The sequence below is a fragment of the Pongo abelii genome, chromosome 3 (assembly GCF_028885655.2).
Source record: "Pongo abelii isolate AG06213 chromosome 3, NHGRI_mPonAbe1-v2.0_pri, whole genome shotgun sequence".
Lineage (NCBI taxonomy): Eukaryota > Metazoa > Chordata > Mammalia > Primates > Hominidae > Pongo > Pongo abelii.
Window position 1 is genome coordinate 25,223,078 of NC_071988.2, and position 7,797 is coordinate 25,230,874.

A 7,797-nucleotide genomic window follows, 5' to 3' on the forward strand; every position below is an offset into this window, starting at 1 on the left:
TTCTATAGCCCAGGCAGGGCTGATGGGCTAAAGCTGGCCAAACAAGCTTTGCAATTGCACAGCATGTTCTGCATGGCTGGCTTTTGGGGCTTTGGGGAAAAAAACTCTACGATATGCATGTGCATCCCTGGCTTCCCCCAACTTCCTGGGTCATCCTTCCCCAGCCTCCAGTCCCTCATGGGAAACAATCCCTGGCCTCTGGTCGCACATGACAAGGCAGTGGTGGGATCCTAAAGCCATTGAAGTGTGTGTGCCGGTGAAAGGTCTGGAACAAGTTTAAGAGAGAGAACCTAGATTGGTAGTAAATCAGTAAGAAATAAATGTTTACATTCACTCATTGAAAAGGGTCATTTCTAAGCTCAACACATATCAGAGCGACACATGGAGATCTCTCTCTCCTCCACTACACAGAAAATGAACAAATCCCAAGAACAAGTGTCATTCAAGGATGTATGCATAGACTTTACCCAGCAAGAGTGGTATCTGCTGGATCCTGCTCAGAAGATGCTGTCCAGAGATGTGATTCTGGAAACTTACAGCAATCTGATCTCAGCCAGGCGTTGCATTACTAAGCCAGATGTGATCTTCAAGATAGAGCAAGGGGCTCCAGAATATTAGAAGAAGGATTTCCAAGCCAGTGCCACCCAGAAAGGAACTGGAAAGTTGATGACCTGTCAGAGAGCAGCCAGAAAAACCAAGACAAGTATTTTTGGGAGCTTGTGTTCACCAAAAACAAAACAGTAAGCATAGAAAGTGGTAATAGAGTAAGAAAAACTTCCAATTTGGGTACAAACCCTGTTTCTTCAAGAAAATTTCCTAATAAAATATGTGACTTGTGTGAAATGAATTTGAAAAATACTTTGCATTTAATTATTGATCAAAAGAACTGTTCCAGAAAGAAGCCTAATGCATTTAATGTATGTGAGAAATTGCTCCTTGATATTAGGCTTGAGAAAATTCCTATTGGAGATAAATTGTATAAATATGATCAAAAAAGGGATGTCATTAATCATCACCAGGCTCTCACTCAGACAATTTTTGACCAACCTTTTGAGTATAAGAAAAATGGACAAGGCTTCCATGAGGAGGCAGCCCTTTTTTCCCTTTTTTTTTTTTTTTTTTTTTTTTTTTTTTACAAATAAGAGTTAATCTTGGATAGGAGAGACACTTTAAATATAATGAATGTGGAAGAACTTTCACTGTTGAAAGCTCAAAGAACTCATTTGGAAATGAAGCCATATGGAGGCAATATTTGTGAGAAGTCCTTCTGTATTGATTTTAGATTTGGACATCAGATCAGATAATTCTTATAAGGGAGAATCTTTTTTTTTTTTTTTTTTTTTTTTTTTGCAGAGAGATTTGCTCTTGTTGCCCAGGCTGGAGTGTAGCAGTGGGATCTCGCTCACTGCAATCTCTACCTCTCAGGTTCAAGCGATTCTCTTGCCTCAGCCTCCTGAGTAGTTGAGACTACAGGTCTCACACCCGGCTAATTATTTTGTATTTTTAGTAAATATGGGGTTTTGCCTTGTTGGCCAGGTGGGATTCAAACTCCTGGCCTCAAGTGATCCACCCACCTCAGCCTCCCAAAGTGCTGGGAATACAAGTGTGAGCCACCGTGCCCAACCTATAAGGGAGAATCTTTATGAATACAATGAATATGGGAAATCTTCTGTGACAGTTCAACTTTCATGATCCATCAGGGAGCTTACACAAGAAAGATTCCCCATGAATATAAATTGAGTGACAAAACTTGAGAAAACTCAACTCTCTTTAAACATCAGATAGTACACGTGGGGCTAGCCCTCTGACCACAATGAAAATGGGAATAATTTCAGCAAGAAGTTACATCTCACTCAGCTTTGGAGAGCTCACTCAGGAGAAACAAACCTACGAATGTGGTGAATGTGGGAAAACCTTGCGGGAGAAGTCAAACTTCACTCAGCTTCAGAGAACACACACAGGAGAGAAACCCTATGAATGTACTGAATGGGGAAAAGCCTTTTGCCAGAAACCACACCTTATCAACCATCAGCAAACACACACAGGAGAAAAGCCCTATGACTGTAAGCAATGTGGAAAAATGTTCTGTGCGAAGCCAAACCTCACTGAACATCAGAGAACTCACACAGGGCAGAAGCCCTATGAATGCAAAGCACATGGGAAATCCTTCTGCCCCAGGTCAGCCCTCACTGTCCATCAGGGAACACACACAGGAGAGAAATCCTTTGTATGTCATAAATGTGGAAAATTCTTCTGTGTGAAGTCAAATCTCATTGTCCATCAAAGAACTCCCATGGGAGACAAACTCTATAAATGTAGTGAATGTGGGAGAACCTTCTGTGAAAAATCAGCTCACACCGAACATCAGAGAATTCACACAAGGCCGAAAGGTCTTTCTACATCCTGAATGTTAGAAGCCTTCATACACCTGTCAAATTTTTGTTCAGCTTTTAAAAATTAGAGAAAGCAAAGAATGTCAGAAATTACTAGAAAATGACTTCTTGTTTGAATATGTGAAAGCATTCAAGAAAAATTAAACCTTTTCATTAGGAAATTTGTACTGAGGGGAATTCTGTCTAAGTAATGCAGCAAAAACCTTTATCTAAAATTTATGTTGTTTAGTGTCATATTCCAAATGTAATACCAAAATTTTATTGTAAATATAATGGACAATATTCATTTACTCATCTTCACAGTAGAATCTGACGCATATAAAAGTTGAATGACACAGAATTAAACATGTATGTGGGTCTGGCGTGTTGGCTCATGCCTGTAATCCCAGCACTTTGGGAGGCCGAGGCAGGTGGATCACCTGAGGTCAGGAGTTCGAGACCAGCCTGACCAACATGGCGAAACCCCGTTTCTACTAAAAGTACAAAAATTAGTCAGGCATGGTGGCATGTGCCTGTAATCCTAGCTACTCAGGAGGCTGAGGCAGGAGAAGCTTGAACCAGGGAGACGGAGCTTGCAGTGAGCCAAGATCGCGCCACTGCACTCCAGCCCAGGCAACAAGAGTGAGACTCCTCTCAAAAAAAAAAAAAAAAGAATATATATATATATATATGTATGTGTGTGTGTATGAAAAGTCCCTGATGTTTGTAGACCTTATGAGTGTGCTAATGTAGCAAATTTTGGTATGTTTCATTTCCATATTGCAACCCAACATGGTTGTCAGGAGAAAATACGTACCTTTAGTTTAGTAACTATTATGGTACGTGTTAACATTTTCCACACAAAATACCACTGGTATCTTTATACGTTGATATAATTATATGTGTGTATGTACATATGTATGTGTATATATATGGGTGTATATGTAAATATATTTGTACACACATACTAAAATATAGTGATGTGCTAGCGTCACCTCATATTGACTTAAAAGTGCTGCTGATTGTTAAATTTTCAGGAATTTTGTGAGGCAGTTATTAAACACAGTCATTATTTAAAATATATAAACTTACTATTAAATTATATTAAAAACAAAGGTAATAAATACCCGACACTCATCACTTCTAATTAGGTTGCTACATTTCACTATGATCTTTGTTGTTTAGGTTACTTATATTATTGACCTGTATGGTGAAAATACTATCCACATCTACTGCTACTGCACGTCTCTTCCTGACTCCACATTCAGTACTATCTTGTTGGTAGCTTGGACATAGTGGCAGTATTTACACCATCAAAATCGGCAAACTATAAATCAAGGTTTTTATTTTCTTCACAGAACCTACTGTCAAATATTTACCAGCACATCATCGTGTATTTATGAAAACATATTTGATAGTACAAACCACATACCCCTTTTTATATTTCCTGACATAAACAAATGCCTATCGTCATTATCGCTGAACTGCCTCTTCAATAAAGGAGCTAAAAAATGTTTTTGTGAGGTTTTAAACTACCTCTGAGTCAGTCCTATTCTAAATACTATCACACTCGCTCTGCAGGTTGGCCAGTATAAGCTTTTTTTTTTTTTTTTTTTTTTTTTTTTGAGATGGAGTCTCACTCTGCAGCCCAGGCTGGAGTGCAGTGGTGCGATCTCAGCTCACTGCAAGCTCTGCCTCCCAGGTTCATGCCATTCTTCTGCCTCAGCCTCCCAAGAAGCTGGGACTACAGGCGCGTGTCACTACATCCAGCTAATTTTTTGTATTTTTAGTAGAGAAGGGGTTTCACCATGTTAGCCAGGATGGTCTCAATTTCCTGACCTCGTGATCCACCCACCTCAGCCTCCCAAAGTGCTGGGATTCAGTATAAGTTTTAAGTGAGATATTATTTTACAAGGAACTGTATTACATACCTTGTCTCTGTTTGCTGGCATATGTGAATGGGTATGGCTGTTATTACTAACCTAGCACTTCAGTAAAGAAGAGCGAAACAGTATTTTTCTGAGGTTTTTCAGCTACCTCTGGGTCAGTCAGTAATGTAAATGCTGTTAATAAGGATAGTATTTACATAAATTATGCAAAGGCTAACATCAGTTGAAATACAGTAGTACTCACTGCACTCTACAAATGAAAAGTGATGGTATGTTAAAAAAAAAAAAAAGAAACTCTACAATAGTCTTTAACTTCCTGTTTAAATTAAACAGGCACCATGAATTGAATTTGTCAAAATAAAACCATACCAAAGTTAGCATTTAGTTCAAGATTCCAAGTTTTCATCATGTTGTCATTCAATAAAATTGACCATTCCTTATGTTCTCATTCAATAAAATTGACCACTCCAACATTTTCTGTTTGTGCTATCAGCACTGAAAATGCACATCCACCGTGTTGACAGCAGCTAACAGAGTGACTCACATGGAGGCATCGCAGGCTGCATTGAGCTGACAGGTTGTCAAACCAATGAACGGGCAGGGATGATGTCGGAAGACCTTTCTATCATTGCTGATTAAAGCTTATGGTAAAAATGGCTTCGATTCTAACTGAGAAAACTGACTTTTCACAGATTCAAAGCCACAACTATTCAGAGGAAAAGTCATATAGGCTGGCCCACAAAGTTGGCCACTCAATTTATAACACTTAGTAAATGTTAACGGAGGCAGGAGAGTTGATTTTTTTAAGTGAAGGGCTATCAATGTTGCTGGACAGAACACAGTGGTCTTTCGAAATGGAAAGAACTCTTAAGGAAACCCTGTCCTTGGTACTCCTGCCCCATGCGGCTACCCCCGCTCCCCACCCTCTGGGCATCTGCCATGGCCACAAAACAGGGTGCACAAATTCCTGCAGCCCAGGCATCCTGCCCTGGCTTTTCTGGCCCCAGATATCTCACTTTACCTCCTCCTGGGACCCCAAGTTCTAACAATCTCCCTCAATTTTATCTGAACTATCACTATACCTAACAAAACCAAGATCCTCCACATGTCATATTATACAATAGGTAATATGACATATTACATGTTGGCCAACTTTAGAAAAGGCAATTTAATTCTATATTGCACACACATGCTGACCACCTACTAAGTGACAAGCAGAAAACAAACAGAGATGAGTCAGACTGACTTCATGGACTTTACTGTCTATTCTGAAAGGGCAGTGTAGCATATAGCATTAAGGGGACAAACTAGGGAGAAGCTGGGTTCCTCCACTTAATTGACTTTATAACTCTTTGACAAATGAATTAAGTTCCTTGTACATTTACTCATCCTGAAAATGGAGTTAAGAAGAGATTCTAATGCTTGGTATTTCTGTGAAGAAGTAACAAGTCAATACACATAAAACACTCAGAAAGTGCCTAACGCTATTAGCACTTAAAATAATTATTAGTGGAGACAGATGTAGACATAACTGCCTATGATATAATAAAATATTTGGCAGTGATTTAAAAGTACAAACAACTATACACAAATTATATATATATATTTGTGTATGGATATATACATATTTGTGTGTATATATATATTTGTGACATTTTAGATATATTATCCATATATATCTTCATATATATCTGTGAAATACATATGACAAATATGTATATTTGTGTATAGTTGTTTGTATTTTTACTTCTACAAACTTGCTTGAGCCAAAGCTATGTCCACCACTAAGATTCAAATATATATTCACCCATATATATTTACTGACTGCCCACAAGGTTTCAGATACTGAGCTGGACCTGGAAGACAGAGGGATGCAAAGGGCTCATAGAGATTCAGTCTTGCTCTGGAAACCCTGGCTTAGTCAGAGGCTTGGTCTGGAGAATTAGAGACATGGGTCTGCCAGATGTTTATTTGTGTGAAGAACTAAAGAATCTCTTTGGTTAAAAGAAAAGTTCATCCTACAGCATTAATCATTCACCAGGTGAGGCATAGGTTATCAGTCCATCCGTGGTTTGGTTATTCTCCAGCCAACTGTGGCCAAATGGGTGGGATCATGTGGTACAAAACAGGTGCTGCCTCCTCCCCAGGGCTGTAGGCAGAGAAGGTAGGTAGACTGGGCCCATTGTTTAGTACCAGCAGGCAGGTATGAAAGATCACTCAGGCTTGCAGGGCAATGTGGCAGAGGTCCTGGGGAACAGAGTGGTCATTCACACCAGTCTAAATACAAGAGAATGGATGGAGTAATTGATTGGTCATTTTTGTAACACTGTGTCTTCTGACCTCTTTATGTCCTTTAATTTCTACCGTTGCTTAGGTTCATTCATATGTTACTCCTTGAAGGAAGGTCAAAATAAGCTCGCAATTTTTCTCATCTCACAAAATATCCTTCTAAACTTCCAACTCCCAAGAAAAAGGTACTCTTTTGACTTCCCCATTTCTGTCCACATAACTATTTGCACTCTCCATCACACACTCTTGAAAACTTGAGGCTGTCTTTGACACCACTCTTTTTCTTTCCCCTTCTATTAGGTCAATTGCTAGTCCTCTTGGGATGTGGTCCAGAGTAGTCAAAGGGGCTTGGCTTTTGGAGTCCTCCATAGCTGGGTACAAAGTCCAGCTCTACCACTCACAAAACGTGTGATCTTTAACAGGGTATTGCATTGATCTGAGTCTCAGTTTCACAATCAGTAAAATAAGACTAATCGTACCTACCTTATAATATCACCATGGATTAAATAAATAAAATACTGTAAGGAAAGCCCCTAGCACAAAGCTGCATATAGTGAACTCTCAGGAACCATAAGCTTTTATTTTCTACTTCTTTTTTTTTTTTTTTTTTTTTTTTTGAAAGAAATTACAAAGTTTATTTAGTTAATACCATATCAGTAAGTGCTCACATCACTTCTGTATTTTTAATCTCTTTTATGTTTGTCTTATTTTTCTTTGTTTCCCTCTTTTGTTAAATATCCTTCTATTTCTCTAGGAAAGAAAGATATACAATGTGAAGCTAGAGAGAGGGAGAGAAAGAAATCCAGGACTAATAAAGAGGGAGAGGGACAGACTTCCAAAATCTAGGAGACAAAAGAGAGAAACATCCAGGGCCAAGCAGAAGCAGAGGCATCTCTGCCCCTATCACTCCTGCTTTCTTCAAGATCCCCTCTGCCTTTTGCACAGGCTATAGTCTTCTGGGAAGGCAGTGCTGGTGGAGAATGGGTCCACCTACTTTCAAAGACATGCATTGGGAATTTATTAATACTTCTATATCCTGCTGTCTGGCTCTCTGAGTTGGGACTCAGTAATGTACTGAGGAGAGTGAGCTCCTTGAGAGCAGGGCTCTTTCTCTCTTTCTTTCTTTCTTTCTTCCTTTCTTTCCTTTCTTCCTTTCTTTCTTTCCTTCCTTCCCTTCCTTCCTTTCCTTTCTTTCTTTCTTCTTTCTTTCTTTCTTGGCACGATCTTGGCTCACTGCAACCTCCACC

The 7,797-nt window shown here is 39.2% G+C and overlaps 1 pseudogene; it reads left to right on the forward strand.

The window, feature by feature from the left end:
- Positions 1–414: 414 nt before the first annotated feature.
- LOC100446561 (zinc finger protein 248-like) lies at positions 415–2,407 on the forward strand (annotated as a pseudogene).
- Positions 2,408–7,797: the final 5,390 nt, after the last annotated feature.